Source organism: Scleropages formosus, chromosome 17, assembly GCF_900964775.1.
Source record: "Scleropages formosus chromosome 17, fSclFor1.1, whole genome shotgun sequence".
NCBI classification, from domain to species: Eukaryota; Metazoa; Chordata; class Actinopteri; order Osteoglossiformes; family Osteoglossidae; genus Scleropages; species Scleropages formosus.
In genome coordinates this window covers 24693060-24699352 of record NC_041822.1, presented here as the reverse complement: position 1 = coordinate 24699352, position 6293 = coordinate 24693060, and positions in this window count along the sequence as shown.

Below are 6293 nucleotides of genomic sequence, written 5' to 3'. Positions count from 1 at the left end.
CATTTAATCATTCCTAAAATGTCTTTTATAGAGAAATAATGAACAAAGCTGGCTTTACACGATTAGAAGGGAAAGTGTATTGAGTCCTCCAATAACATGTATGATTTGCTCTGTAGGTCATGGCAAAAAGAGCTCATATGCAACAAAAACCAGGGTACGGTTGCGGGGGTGACGTGTCTGAAACCCACTGATATAATCCTGACTGCTTCTTTTCGCTGACAATTACGAGTAAATGAAAATCAGATGGGGAGCCATGGCAACCAGGTCAGGATACCTGAATAGCTGAAGGTGTCATTGTTTAAGCAGCTGTTTCTAAAATGAATTTATGCCAAATGGGTTAAACGCTGACCTTTATATTCTTTCGTTTGAAATGGAAACGACTGGGCCGACGTATCAGTCTTTCACGGAGTGACGGTACATTCATTCAGCTCACATGTTCCTACAAAGCGATGTACAATTTACCCATTTATAGAGCTTGGTAGTTTTGCTAGTGCAATTTAGGTTAAGTATCTTACTCAAGGGTACTACAGCTGTAGGTGGGATTCGAACCTGTGGCCTTTGGGTCCAAAGGCAGCAGCTCTATCACCCCGGTACCAGTTGTACTCGATAATAGCGCTTCAGAAACGTGGCGGATTCTTGTCATATTCCCGCGTGATGCTTTTGTAATATGTATTTCCCTCTATTTTCTGTTGAGGAACTTTCTCGTAATGTAGGTCTTTACGCTGAAGGGGGCGCGCGCGAATCGCGCGCCTTCGCCCGCGAGTCTGGCGGAAGGGCGCACTGGCTGCGCGCGCCTGCGTGTCGTCGCGGGCGAAGGGCGCCATTTTTGAAACTATTTTCCTTAAAAACAAAATTCGATTCGAATCGAAGGGACGCATTTACAGTCCTCGGCTGAATCTTCACCGCAGCGGGAGGTTTACGGAGACACGGGTTTGAAATACTAGTGTTAGAAATAATAAAATAATCGCACATTAATCCCGGTTATTTGCTCGGGGCTTTATTATTTGCTTGCACGATGAGGCACTTCTTCGCCGCGAGCCACTCAGACACCCTCAACTCGGTCATCGAGTTCTTTCAGCTGACACGTTCCTCCAAGTGACTTTGAGTTCTAAGCTGCTTACGGTGATTTAGCCATTTACGCAAAGAGGTCATTTTCACTGGGACATTCAGAAGGCTTCTGTCGCTCTTCATCACAGAAGGAAGGCTGTGAACATGTGGAATTGACTCTACTTCCCATGTTTTTACCACAAAAACAAGATGTGCTGACAGAACAACATCACTTTGAGTTTGACTTTGAGCCGAGCAGTTTCAGTGGCACACAAATGCGCTCTTGTAGGCAAACATGCCTGTGGCTGACAGGGTGTTCTGTAAAGTGAATTACCATTAATGATTCATAACAAACAGTATGAAGGACATGTCAGATTTCTTTATATTTTGTCATATTCTTCATGTTGCTTTATTGTCAATGTATAGAATTGCATCTCACCACTCCAATCTGGTTTTTTTAAATTATTTCCTGTAGTAGTATTTGTTCGCTTAGCTGTTGCTTTTCTCCAAAGCAACTTACACTGTTTTACACATGTGTACAGCAGTGTAATTTTTACTGTATCAATTCAAGTGCCTTGAGCAAGGGCAGCACAGCGAGTAGTGCTGGAGTAGCATTGGAATGGCAACTAAACGTCACCCATTGTGTGTGTGTGTAAGAGACGGAGAAAGTGTGTTCCACTGATGTATGGATGAGTGACCCATTGTAAGTAGTGTATCTAGCAGTGTAAGTCACCGCGGTGAATAAGGTGCGTGGCCTAGTAACATTACACAGTGTTCATTGGAATTTACTTTGGAGAAAAGCATCTGCTAAATGAATAAACGTAAGGGTGCTGTGGCAGGTTTGGGTATTCGGAGCCTGAGTTATTCAAGTACGGGGAGGCAGTACCGGTCTTTGTCATCTGCTGCTCCAAACAATTTTCATATCTTTGAGAATTTTTTTAAACTTGTATTTGATATTTTTATAATTGCATTTTTCACTCAGGATTAAACGGGTTCAGACTGCAGTTGCCTTAATAAGGAAATGATACCGTCTCGGTGTTTGTGTGTAAATATGAGGAGAATTTCAGTTTTACAGATTAATGCCAGCATTTTTAATTGGCCTACCACCAGAATTTCTGGATTTCTGTTCATTGATTGTACAGAAACATATTTTTAGCAAAAGATCAAAGTGGAGACCGTCCCTTGTCCAGCAGCATACTCGTGTAAAGCAAGATCATTTAAAAATCAATGCCAGAGCTGGCATCTGAAATCTTTTGTTTGTGTTTCATTTGGCTCCATAATTAGTCAGTTCCCTGATGGCCACCTGATCCTCTCTAAATGTTGCTGGGACTAAATAAAACCTTGATGGGAAAGGAGCTCTTAACTGATGTCTTGAAATGGATGTGCAAATCTAACAGACCGGTTTGCTCAGTTGAACTTTGCTCCGAGTCTGCATCGATGACCGCTTGAAATTCATGGCATTGTGTGGAGTGATGGCATCAAGTGTGCCAGCGGTGGTGGGGGGCGAGCCACCCTACCCCCGTCTGCCCTGGACACCTGCCTTTCCTTTCAGTGCTACCGCTGCATTTCCATCTCAAAAGGATTCATCAAGATGGGTCTTTTTCTGTCTCTTCTAGCTCCTCTGAAAAAAGATCTGATTTATCTCCTCGGTGGACGGAAATCCACGCCTTTGGAAACCCATCTCCCGCCCCCCCCCCTAACGAGAGCGAGGACAGAGCGAGAAGCAAAGGGCCGAGCTGTGATCCTCGTGCGATCGTTTTGCCTGTCCCACACTTGTCTCGCTGGCTGATTCATGTGTTGCGGTTCAGTTTCTGTGCTCTCCTGTCCTGCAGTGTCCCGGGGGGGGGGGGGGGCGGGTTGCTCCATAGACTGCATTGGCTTCCCTCTATCCCCTGGTGTCCAATTCCCATGGCTCAATGGAGCATGACGGCACGACTCGGGCCATGCTTAGAGGCTCTGCTAACGGATGGGGCACCGCAGGTGAGGCTCTTAAGCTGGGGTGAAATCGGAATGGTCATTCGGTTCACGAAGGGAGAACCTGTGTTCTTTCAAAAGGGGGTCTTGGTGTCAGGTTTGAAAATTAATTTTCAAAGCAGTACTGTCCTCATCAAGATGACATGTTCATCACACTCTTCTTTTTCTGGTTTCCTTGTTACTGAGCCCGTGAACACATTTAATAGCTGTGATTTTTGAACGTCATTTCAAGCACCTTTGCTTGTGCAATCCAGGCCAGCTTTTATAAAGATCCATTGGTCACAGGCTCAATTTTTCTTAAGAATTAACCTCAGACAAACATAAAACATTGTTTTTTGCTATGAAATGTTCAGCTCTACAGTTTTGCAATTATGGAACCAATTTTGGCCAGAAGACATTCTGATGGTCTCTCATTCTAGTGCAACCTGTGTGTCTCAGTGCATGATGGGAAATGGGTGCTGTTGTGTGAGGGTTGTGCTTCTCGAGGCCGGGGCGGGGGCGGTTTGAATGGAGGCCGTTGAGTCTGGCTCATGCCCCGGATTTGGGTCTTGAAAAGAGCGCTCTTTGTGTACTCAGCTGTTGGGAGCCGCCTCGTGTCGCCATCGAGAATTTTCGAACCCGAGGTCACTTTCTGTCTGACTTCTTTCCACAGCGCTTTCGTTTTTTCACGTCCACGTAAGCACTCGCCTGTAATATCTCCCAGTTAAACCCTGGCAGTGAAACTCGCGGCTGGATCCCAGGAGCATTTCGAACAGACGCAGTCATTTTATCGTTGCATTATTATGTTGTTTTATAATAACGTGTAGAGAATATCCACGTTGCGCTCACACACTGTGCTTTATTGTTTCACAAACTAGAAAAGTTTAAGAATTCCATGATCACAATCTTAAATATACTTATTTATTAGGAGTCCTATATATAACATTTATTTTAATATGGAAAATGTCAGTAACAATAACATGCAGTTGTATGAATTACTCCATTCTATAACCGAAGGCTATTCTGGACAACGCATTTCAAGTAGGTCAAAATTCCTGTTTTCCTCCGGGGATAATTATGTTTTTTCAGTATCCAGTGCAGAAATATCACCTTTTTTTTTTCCCTAGAACTTTTTTCTCTGCCAATCACAAATCCCAGAGCAAGTAAAGTAGAGAGAAGTGTGTGTGTGCGTGCGCATGTGTGCGGGGAGGGTGCTCATTATGTGCTTCAGTTTCACAGCAACCAAAAAAATGTTCAAAGAGTCTTTGGTCCATAACTACCAACACCTGTCCAGTAGCTGCTGGACAGATATAACCCCCGTCCGTTTGTTATTCTCATATTCCTTCTGGGAAGGAAAGATTAGGTTCCGATTGATGGACTGCAGGACAGCAGGTGGTGTGCTGGGTGCAGACTGAGAGCTGGGGTCAGAAAGTTGCATGTTCAGCTCAGCCAGGACACTTGTTTTACCATGGAACAAGGTATTTAACCTGAATGCCTCCCACAAACATCTTCGCATTTAAACCGGAAAGCATGTAACACTGAGTAATGCGTATGACAGCAGTCATCTCTGAGGAATGCCAGTTGTGATTAAGGATTCTAAAAATCGTGATTTAAAGGCTCTTTTGGTTCTACGAGTGACATGTCACTATGGTTCTGGCCCTCAATCCTGTGGCCTGCAGCAGCAGCAGCTCCTTTCTCCCTTCCTGGACTTTCCCAAGCGCCATTGGCACAGGCTTGCACGGAGCCTGGGGGTTAGGGTCGGGGTCCCTCCTCTTGGCCTCACCATGTCCAAAGGAGAAGTGGGGAATCGCAAAGGGCCGGTATCATTGTTCTTCATTCTGGACCTCGGTCTTGTTTGTGCATCTTGGCCCTCTGATATTTTATGTGTTTCCCTTTGTGCATCAGCGGCTTTTACAGAGACGTTCAGTCTGGAGTCGGCTGTGGACGTGGCGCCATGTCCCGTTTACATGCCCTGCGTACTGTACATTCCTGTGCTATGCACACATCCTGGATGTAAGCGTCCGCCAGACAGACTTCAAACAAGCAGCTTTTTGTTTGGTCCGTGGAACGCTGCTTTGAGCAGATACGGTCATATGGTGAGTATGTGCGAGATGTGACGTTGTCTGTTTGCGGGGGGACGCGGTCACGGGAGGCTACGAAGCTGCGGCAGTGCCTTTCGGTCGTCGTCCCTCGGCAGGTTTGTCGGCCTGCGGCCGCCTTGTTTTTCCAACCAACTCTAGAAATTCCCAAACTTTTCTAATGACCCCACTGATGAGTTCCTGTAATCACAATGGCTTGAGGTCAAGGGTCACAGTAGGGATTTTTAGGACTTTCCTTATCAGGCTGAGCTCAGTTTAATTGACTGTCAGGAATGGAAAAAAGTGCAAAATGATACTGACTGCAATTTGCGAACAAGACCAAATGTAAACAAATTAATGGATTTTGATACTGCTGTTGAGGGTGTAGAGGCAGGGGGTGCAGGCTTGGGGGTGGCCTGTTAAGTCTTGAGATTCTTGAATGTTTTCTGCTCGGCAGGGTGATGAGCTCCAGATGCACATGCTGGGAATCAGCGTGGATAGGAGCAGATTACCCAGCACCACCGATGGCTGGCTCAGTCCCTGGAGCCTGAGCTGCATGAGCCTGTAACTCTACCCTCTGGTTAAGTGGTCCCTGCGACGACAGAGTAGGAACAGTGGGAGATCTGGTGCAGGGAGGTGAGCATCACACGGAGAAGGAGCGTTTGGTGGAGACGGTAGAGGCAGAGCAGAAGAAAGAGATCTCGGTCTAATTTCTGAACTCTCTCTTACACCAGTGGTGTTCATTTCATCCCAGGGGGTCATGACACTGCAGGACTTTAGTATTTGCTTGAACGAAGCCAGGAACCTGTACGTAACACATGATGTGTGGGGAGCTATAGTCTTGGTACACAGGTGTAGGTCCGAACCTTGAATGTGCGGTGGAGTTTTCGGTAGTTTTCCGTTCTCCGATTTTCACGAAAGTTTCCAACTTTATGTTTTTTGATGTAACTTTATTTGTCATTTTCTCACTTGCTACCTGTTCCACCTTGTCTTACTCAGCTACACACATTTGCATCACACCTTCTCTTATGGCCATTTTTGCATTTCATATAACTCTTAATTCTGCAGGCAGCTACTTATGGAGGGATGTGAACCAGCAGCATGGTGGTATCAAGACAAACAAGTTGTTTCGTCTCAATCTGTCTGCTGTTGATGCACTTCTGCTTATTCGGAGTTGTATTTCCGCTACGTGAATAAATGTAGATGCGATGTAGG